The sequence below is a fragment of the Salvelinus fontinalis genome, chromosome 40, assembly GCF_029448725.1.
Source record: "Salvelinus fontinalis isolate EN_2023a chromosome 40, ASM2944872v1, whole genome shotgun sequence".
Taxonomy (NCBI): Eukaryota; Metazoa; Chordata; class Actinopteri; order Salmoniformes; family Salmonidae; genus Salvelinus; species Salvelinus fontinalis.
In genome coordinates, this window is record NC_074704.1 from 17,052,028 (window position 1) to 17,061,912 (window position 9,885).

Genomic DNA, 9,885 nt, shown 5'->3' on the forward strand with positions numbered 1-9,885 from the left:
TGGAGGTCTACAAATGTTTTTCTGAGGTCTTGGCTGATTTCTTTTGATTTTCCCATGATGTCAAGCATAAGGCACTGAGTTTGAAAGTAGGCCTTGAAATACATCCACAGGTACACCTCCAATTGACTCAAATGATGTCAATTAGCTTATCAGAAGCTACTAAAGCCATGACAAAATTTTCTGGAATTTTCCAAGCTGTTTAAAGGCGCAGTCAATTGAGTGTATGTACATTTCTGACCCACTGGAATTGTGATACAGTGAATTATAAGTGAAATAATCTGTCTGTAAACAATTGTTGGAAAAAATACTTGTGTCATGCACAAAGTAGATGTCCTAACCGACTTGCCAAAACTATAGTTTGTTAACAAGAAATGTGTGGAGTGGTTGAAAAACGAGTTTTAATGACTCCAACCTAAGTGTATGTAAATGTCAGACTTCAACTGTACATGCAGGATGCATCATCACAAGACAAGATAGATAGAATCAAATCAAATGTTATTTGTCACATGCGCCGCATACAATAGGTGTAGACCTTGCTGTGAAATGCTTACTTACAAGCCCTTAACCAACAATGCAGTTCAAGAAAAAGAGTTAAGAAAATATTTACAAAATAACTCAAGTAAAAAATTAAATAAAAATTTAAAAATAGAATAACAACAACGAGGCTATATACAGGGGGTATTGATACCGAATCAATATGCGGGGGTAAAGTTTAATTGAGGTAGACTAACAGTGAACTAGTGAAACTGTTGTGGAGTTATAAACATTACTGAGCATAAAAAGGTGTATTACTGTAACTTGCCTTAGAGATAGAGGATATGGGAGTAAAATAAATTACAAGTATATTTCCATTTGAATTAAATTGCCAAATAGAATATACTGCAGTGTTTCTCCAACAACTATACCAACAACTTGACTTTCACGACATGCCTCAGCTAACAGCATACCTAGATGTTTAGAAAAGTGAAAAATACTCAGCATAAATAACTGTATCACTTCCTCAGTTTTGAATAAACTGACCCAAAATAACACAGCTGAATTGAATTGTCACCTTACTAGTCTATAAAGTGGCACCAAATGTTCTGTTGAGACATTTCTGATCCAGTCAAAACATGGAAAGAAACGACTATCTGACAAAGCATGTAACGGTTCCCTAAGCCAGAGGCAGAGTGCCTCTCTCTCCATGTTAGTTCTCATACCGAAAGTTCACAATTAGTTTGCAGCTTCAAGTTCTATCCCAGACACATCCACCATCCAGTACCTACCGACCAAAGCACACAAAACGGATGAACCGCCAAAAACAAATCCCCATACCTTTTCCCTCCCAGAAAGGTTCCTCATTTTAGCGATACACAAAAGGTTCCCTTAATTTCCGTCACACTGGCTCAGTGTTCAACGTGCTGCTGCGGGGTCTGACAGAGAGAATAGTGAAGTGGAGTGAACTTCCTCTAACTGGGAGGTAGTGACAAGGTGGTGGGGGTGGTGACAGAGAGAGTGGCAGTGTTCTGAGGGAGGGGGAGAGAGAAAGAAGTAGCAGTGTTCTGAGAGGGGGAGAGAGAGAGGTAGAGGGGGAGGAGGAAAGTGAGGTGGCGGTTTGGAGGAGGACGTTTGGGGGCAAGGTAACAGCAGCAACCTGTTTGAACTGTGTTTAATGTTGTATTTTCGCTCTCGCTCGCTCGCTCGCTCTCTCGCTCGGACTCTATTTTTGTCTTTCTGTTTTCTTATATCTTTTTTTTATTTTTCTTGTATCTTTTTCTCAACTTTCCCCCCTCTCTTTCACGCTCTCCCTCAGGCTGCCCAGAGGTTGTTCCTGAGGCTACAGTAGAAAAATGGAGGTTTAGTTGGAGGGGATTTAATCTTGATCCCTGCAATAAAGCACGACGCAGGGAATGACAGCAACACGGATAACAGCGCTGCCTCAGCAACTCAGCAACTGCCTGGGTGACCACACGTTTCCTGTTCCTGATGCACCCCTCACTCACTCTCTTCCTTTCTCTCTCTCTCTCTGACTTGGTCTGTCTGTCTCTCTCTCTCTCACTCTCTCTCTCTCTTTCTCTCTCTCTCTCTCTGACTTGGTCTGTCTCTCTCTCACTCTTTCTCTCTTTGTACACTGTCCTTCACTCCCTCGCCTTTTCTCTCTCTCTCTCTCTGACTTGGTCTGTCTCTCTCTCACTCTTTCTCTCTTTCTACACTGTCCTTCATTCCCTCGCCTTTTCTCACACTCTCTCTCTCTATTACTTGGTCTGTCTCTCTCTCACTCTTTCTCTCTTTCTACACTCTGTCCTTCACTCCCTCGCCTTTCTCTCCATCCTCCCCCACTCTCCCTCCCCCTCACTCTCTCTCTTCAACATCGTCTCTCACAGGCATACTAACATATATATATTTTAACACCTTACGTACGGAGGGAGGACAGGACCTGAGACATTTCCTCTCTGTGTGAATGCGTAGGGTTGCACCACGCTCCACAGGGTATATTTAGGTTGGAGTGTGTGTGTGTGTGTGTGTGTGTGTGTGTGTGTGTGTGTGTGTGTGTGTGTGTGTGTGTGTGTGTGTGTGTGTGTGTGTGTGTGTGTGTGTGTGTGTGTGTGTGTGTGTGTGTGTGTGTGTGTGTGAATATGTGTGAGTGTGTGTGAATATGTGTGAGTGTGTGTGAATATGTGTGAGTGTGTGTGCCCCAGAAGTTTCATTCATGCGTTGCCAAATGAAGAGCCTAAAAACAGCCGGTCAATTCAAAAATGTCAGTTTCTGCACTAAGTATTCATGTCCTTGCAAACTGAGGGAGGAAAGTGTACGTGTAGCAACAATGAGTAGTGATCTGCAGACAATTCTAGGTCTGTATATCGTGTAGATTTGATATGGGTGTTGCAAGTGGCACACAACTAGAGCTCTGCCTGTGGATGAGATTTGGAGCTTTTGTTTATAGTAGCCAAAACCAATGGTAAAAGCTTATACTTCAAGAAAGAAGTACAAGACTGAAGTCCAAGTTTGCAGAGGGGAGTGCTCTACCACCACAAAACCCCAGGCCTCAGGTGGACATGAACACTCACAAACAATGTGCTACAATACAATCAAACATACCCTTATCAGACTGTATAATTGTACATGGTACATGGCTAAAAACAGATGTGATCCTCAAGGAGGAAAATAAATATTTGTATGCAGTAATTCACTCTTCAAGGGCACTGCACTCACAATGACTTGACTTATCATAACAAAGACTAAAGCAAAGCAAGTTGTATACATCTGATAGGTACTGCAGTAGTGGAGTCACTCAGGGCTCAGTAATCCGACCCATCCGGTTTGATAATCTCTCTGCCTGGTTACAACCCTTTCCCGTTACTTCAGTCACACCTGTGTTTACCCAGCTAACCACGCCCCTTTCACATGATCACATACCTATATACACCCTACAGTACATGCCGGGTTACTCAGGTGATTAGGGTTTCATACACACACACACACACACACACACACACACACACACACACACACACACGCATGCATGAACGCACACGCACACACTCACCCTATAAAAACTACTGTGCAGGACTATACAGGTGTAGAGTCTATGGCTGAGATTTAATTTATGACCTTGGCAACTTTAGTCTAATAGGCCTAGTCATTGTAATCCGTTTACAGGCAAAACGTTATGCAAACATGCAGATTATAGAAGTGTCTTTTCCTGCTCCTTTATTCAAATCAATCAAATCAAAGTTTAGCAAAAGTCTAGCAAAAAAATCGAATTAAAAAAATATTCGAAAACAATAAATCAATTAACAATTCAAGCAGATATATTATAGTGAGCAGTTTCAGAACCTTGAATATAAATATAATTACGTGGTGTGGATAGACAGTGTAACATTTGGAAAAGCAAATGGTATGTACAGTAGTACAGTGTTAATTTCGTCAAAAAAAGGGACAAAAATATTCATCAAACACCTATTTTTCAGTGGCAATTGACGAGACAATAACTGACTAAATAGTCCCAGAAAAACTATAACTAAAACTACGTTAAAAATATTTTTCATTTCAGTTGACTAAAACGAGACGAATCTCTGTGACTAATAAGTGACTAAATCTCTGTGACTAATAAGTGGACTGGACAAGAGTTTTTGATTTTTTTTTTAGTTTTTCATTGATAAACACAATTAATTTTAGCAGCACAGATGCTCAGCGCGGTACTGTTCAGCTGCCACACCCAGCGCACACACAGCCTACATCAGCTGCTGACCTGTGGGGGAGCAAGCGACGAGTGTTGGCAGACGCGCAGGCGACTCTGTTGCGTCCTCGTAGCTAACCACCGGCCTTCTAGTTAGCTACCCTTTGCCTGGTTAAGAAACACAAGCTGCTTTACGAAACTAGCGATGAATTCCTCTCCTTTGAGTATAGAAAAGTAGGCTGTCTATGAATTTGTAGTCTCGCTCAACCCTCCCATTGCATTTCATAGCCAGGTTCTGTAGCCAAGTCTCCCTCTATTCCTCAGAGAAAATGGCTTGAGAGACTACCGTTAGAAAGAAACTGTATGACCCATAATCCCGGTGCAACAACTTTTTCTTCTTCTTTCTATTGTGCATTGGCGGGCTGCATTTTACATTCATTAAGCATATCGCTGGCCGTTCTAAAACAAGGCTACTTGCGGACCAGACCGTTAACCATTTGTTTAGGCTACACCTTGTCATGTTACCTCAATAGCTAACAACCTGCGGCACGTTCAGCAGGATGGAACGTTCAGATAGAAATATGCTATGCTATAATTTCTATGACTAAGACTAGACTGTATAAATAAAAAGGGTGCCGAAATGAACACTGGTACAGTAGTAAATATATTAGGATGAGCTACAAGAATAAAGTATATACTATGTATACACAGTGAGTAGACAACAGTATATAAACATCATTTGAAGTGACCAGTGTTCAATGTCTCTCTATTCAATGTCTCTCTATTCATACACCTTGGTTGGGCTGCAAGGTAGCAATGGACATGTAAAATATTTTCTGCTTTGACTATGTTGGTTGGTTACATTCCCAATCAGCCAGTGGCAGTACCCAGTAAAGGAATGAACAAGGTTGGCTGGTATGCTCCTGCGGATGACAACAAGGGCACAGACATACCACAGCCTGGCAGTGTAAAGTAAACTAACTTCTTCCAGCCCCTGGAAGAAGAGAGAGTATAGGAATTGGAGGGGGTGGGGGATGAGGTGTGTGTGTGGCTTGAGGCTTGAAATCCCAACATTAGGACAGTGAGCAGCAAAACAATATATCTACACTGTAGGCTCACATGTACCTGTGTACAAAACCTAGGGAGATACCTTGAGAACTAGTCTCGTGTAGAGTCGATATTATGTCACAGTTGAAAAACCAGACAAGCACAGTGTCAAAATATTCCGGTAGAACATTCCTTTCATGACATAAGCAAATAAATTTCCCAGCTAAAGTAACTCTTAAATTGTGTTGCTACAGTATTTTGTCGAGCAATGCCTCACGTCACAAGCAAGTTGACGTTTATTGTCAAGAGTTCTGTCCTGGAGGCAGAACTGAGTGATTTCCCCTAAGACAGGCCAGCTGCAAAGTCAAACTTCAAAATATGGTCCAAATTAATGGGGGAAAAATTGCTTTAAGGCTAAGGTTAGCAGTGTGGTTAAGTTTAGGGTTAAGTTTAAAAACAGATTTTATGACTTTGTGGCTGTGCCAGCTTGTGACCACTCTGCAGAGCTGCCTCCAGAACAAGATTCATGACGAAAAACGCTAACCCACACGTCACAAACTAAAACTACAAAGTTTTTTTTATTGGAAACCAGTCCAGTAACAAATGGGGCAAATGTTGTTCTTCGATCATTTCCATAAAAAACAAGGCACCATGTACAGAAAAACATCTAAAAGGGACACCATTGAAAACCAACAGTATTTCCCTCCATCAAACTAAGCAGTAATCTACATCCAACCCCTCTGACCCATAACACCTTACGTAACCATAACCCATACAAGATAAACTGGTCAATGATTCTCCTCCACCAGTGGCAGATGTACCTGTAAGAAAATAAACATAGGTTATGTCCTAAAAGTAGTGCATTCTACATATAGGGAATAGGGTGGCACTTCAGATGCACCCTCTATGCTGCTGGTGTGAGGGGGGGGGATATCAATCAAGAATATTTCCTGCATTCACAGCAGGAACAATGTGAGGAAGTGTTTCAAGACCAGTGGACTCTCGCAACCCTCTGGCCCTCTACCATAAGTTCCCCCATCACATTTGCGTCAGACCCACGCATGAGCATGCACACACACATTCAGGAGGCAGGCAGGCAGGCACACACACACACACACAATTCTGACTGGACACAACGGGGCTAAGGGGAAGATTTATACCCCATGTGCTAAAACCATCAGGCTTGGATGGAGGAAGACCCGGAGGAAGAGGGTGGGTAAAGAGGGGGTCTCCGGGGGGGTCTGTTGGTGTGAATTGGGTCAGCCCATGTACAGAGGGTCACCTAAGGATGTCGCTCCTGGGGTGGTTGTTGTTTGGGCACCAGCACTCAGTGGCCAACTGTATTGTACAGTACTGTACACACACATGCACGCATGTTCACACAAGCACGCACAAAAACGACTGTAAACCTCACCAAAATAAATACGACACTTTATAGCCATGGCAACTATTCAACTTCCACAAAAGACCTACAGTACAGAACTTGCTTTTGATCCTGGTTTATCATGTACTATGCTTTTTACAACCATTTACAACACATACTGTTCAAGGTCTTGAAATTATATAATTTGCACGATATCAAAAGTGTATGGCCTCCCTCTTATCAAAGTGATAAGAACGTTGCACTTAGCGGTTTCCCATTCATCCCTTAACGGGAAATATAAGGCTTATCTAGCAAAAATCCAGGTTTGAAAACAAGGTTGTTACCATAGCTACAACGAGAGCCCTGTGACAACTCAGTAACAAGGGTGCTTGTGGATTCCAGGCTAGTAGTGTTGTACATTGCTTCAGCACAAATGGCATTTTTCCATTGAATGTCTAAGGAATGGTTTTGTAGATTCTAGTAGGGCTGGTTTTGACATATAATGACCACGTACAGCAGCAGTGTAAGACATGTTATAATGACCACGTAAACATTTATCTAGGGAGGTTGTTTGGTGTAATGCAATCTATCCGCCACTGGGACAGGATGTACGCAGGGCGCCAGACTAGACGTGGTCGCAACACACACACACTTGGCAGGGAGCATGTCGAGCCATTGTGGAGACAACCTCCCAGGAGGCTTTGCACACGACGATGCCAAAAGTGTGGCCTTTGTTTTTATATTCTTCTTTAGGAAAACAAACAGGTAGTGTGATGTTGAAATACAACTGAAGTGTGTCTGAGCTGAAGTATGTCTGCGGTTTGCCTGCCACCTCAATGTGATCATAGCGTCAGGCTTAGACTGTGAGTAAGGTAGCATTTCAATTTACAATTCTTCAGTTAAACAAGGAGGCAAAATATTGATTTCTAATGCCAGACTCTTAGCCTGGGTGCCAGTCGGTTACTGCTCTCCATAAGGAAACCAGGCACAGTGGAACAGACTGGCACCCAGGCTACCATATTCCCAAGAGGGCCACTCTTGATTTATATCAACATAGGCATGCCATAAACCTAGAGTGTTTGGATCCAGTGACTCATGGGTTGCTACTTTATAACCCCATTGAGACAGAGGGCTTTACCTATAATTACACTGCCTAAGCTCTCCTCAGCTATGTACACTACCAGCAGCCCATACAGAAGACCCAAGCCAATATGTAATACCATTGAGGGTCCATATTCAGGGATGGCCAGGGTTTATGGGCACTCCCATAACAAATCAGAGCACCGCTATAAAGTACTTAAAATATAAACTTGGGAACCCACATAAGTTCACGGAATATGAACATTGATCCAGCAATTAACACTTTACCCATACATTAAAGCTGCAATATGTAACCTTTAGGGCGACCTAACAAAATGAACATAGAAATGTGAGTTATAGATCTGTCATTCACATTGAAAGCAAATCTAAGAAACGGTAGATTTGTTCTATGTGCACTATTTCTACACTTCCTGTTCTTAAGTTTCATGTTTGCTCTTTTACTTTAGGTTTTGTACACCAGCTTCAAACAGATGAAAATACAATATTTTGGGATATGGAAAATATATTTCACAGTGGTTTAGATGGTACAATGATTCACTACAATATACTTGCTTGTTTTGTCACATAAACTGAAATTATGCGAACTATTCAAATTAATCCATGTTGGTGCATCCCACCCTTTGAATTTTAGCAACCAGGAAATGGCAGAGCGATTACTGCATAGTGCATCTTTAAGTTGCTCTTATACCGGTGTAGTAACACAGTAATTAAATAGCTGGAAATGGGCACCAACACTCAATGAGTAATTCGAACCATGCCCAAACAACATCACCAACAACCAATCACGCATCTAGCCTGGTCCCAGATCTGTTTGTGCTGTCTTGTTGACTGTTGACCATATGAGTTGGCAAGACAGCATAAACAGATCTGGGACCAGACCACCACTCATCCCAGAACTACCCAGAACGACCAGGAAACCTGAATCTAAAACAAGGAAACTTGAGGAAATGCACCCTGGACAGCTGTGCTTTAGACTCACCAATACAAAACACACATCGCCCACAGAGCCAGAGCTTCAATCAGGCATTGTGTTATAATACTGTTGTTATCTCAGGAGAGAAAAAAAACTGTTGTTGTCCTTTGTGTATTCCAGTTAGGGCGTAGTGTGTTTGAAAAGGCATGATGGCAAGTAGCTTTTTTATAAAGACTAAAAATAGAACATCCTCTTCCCATGTTCACTATGTTTATCCCCTCTATGTATCATATTCCTTTCATTCACAACTGTCTATCAATACACAATGAAATACTGAATGCATAGTTCGTGAGTGGGATTTATTTATGAGTCTCTATCGAACTGGTTAGGTTACAGTGGGGCAGATTCTGAACTCTCAGTTACCTTAACTAAGTGTAGTACCACACTGCCACACTGATAAAGAATTAACCTGATTCTCATTCACTGGAAAACTTAAACAGCAACAGTAAAAGAGTGGAACCAATCAAAATATGCAGTAATCTTGTAATGAGATAGGACGCTCTTGAAAAAGAGATTTCAAATCTCAATGAGGCCTTCCTGGTTAAATAAAGGTTAAATAAAAAGGAGTTTATGTAACTCTCAACCTCAAAATACAAAGGCACACTGAGAACAATCCATTGTTGGTATTAGAAAATAGCTCACTTGTGCCTGATGACTACTGCTTTGAAATATGCATCAAAGCTTTGCTCCGCTGGCACCATATCAGAAAAAGAGTTAAACATTATCTCAGTAGGGAGTTTAACAGTGTAACATTATTGCAGTATTTAGGTTACAAAACTGTGCAACTTGAACATAAAACATGAATCATGCAATGGTCCAAGAGCAATTATCTTACTATAAAACCATTCAAAATTAACAAAACAAAAACGCCATACATTTAAGAGAGCTTATTTCTGTTGATAAAATCACTATTTACCTGCTGTTAGGTTCAGCAAAGAAATCCATAAGCTTTCTGAGGGTGATTGAACTCTGCTCAGGAAGTACAACTTCACACGTTGTTACAGTTGCCGCTGTGACAGCAGCACGCGGGGTAATACAGTATGACAACGCCCACCGAGGATTTATTCAACCAATACAATGTCTCAAATGTTTCCCTGGCGATCTAGATTGGCTAAATCCTATCAAATAGGCCTACAACATATACTTACTTGTATGTTGTGCTAGTTGAGGTTTCTCATCTTTGAATCGATTTTTAACACAATTGATATTCTGTTTAAGTCAGCCTACTGTTACTTACCCTAT

At 41.5% G+C, this 9,885-nt stretch overlaps 1 protein-coding gene across 2 annotated transcripts in view; it reads right to left on the reverse strand.

Annotated features, from left to right (window-relative positions):
* Window positions 1-9,649, reverse strand: part of LOC129839496 (phosphoinositide 3-kinase regulatory subunit 6-like) — a 31,861-nt gene extending 22,212 nt beyond the window's left edge. Inside the window, exon 1 of one of the 2 annotated variants that reach the window (XM_055906991.1) lies at window positions 9,560-9,649. The gene's annotated coding sequence lies outside the window, so the exon portion shown is untranslated. Of the gene's footprint in view, window positions 1-1,314; window positions 1,475-9,559 lie in introns of those variants that run through there. The other variant, XM_055906989.1, reaches the window with a different exon arrangement.
* Between the last annotated feature and the right edge of the window lie 236 nt (window positions 9,650-9,885).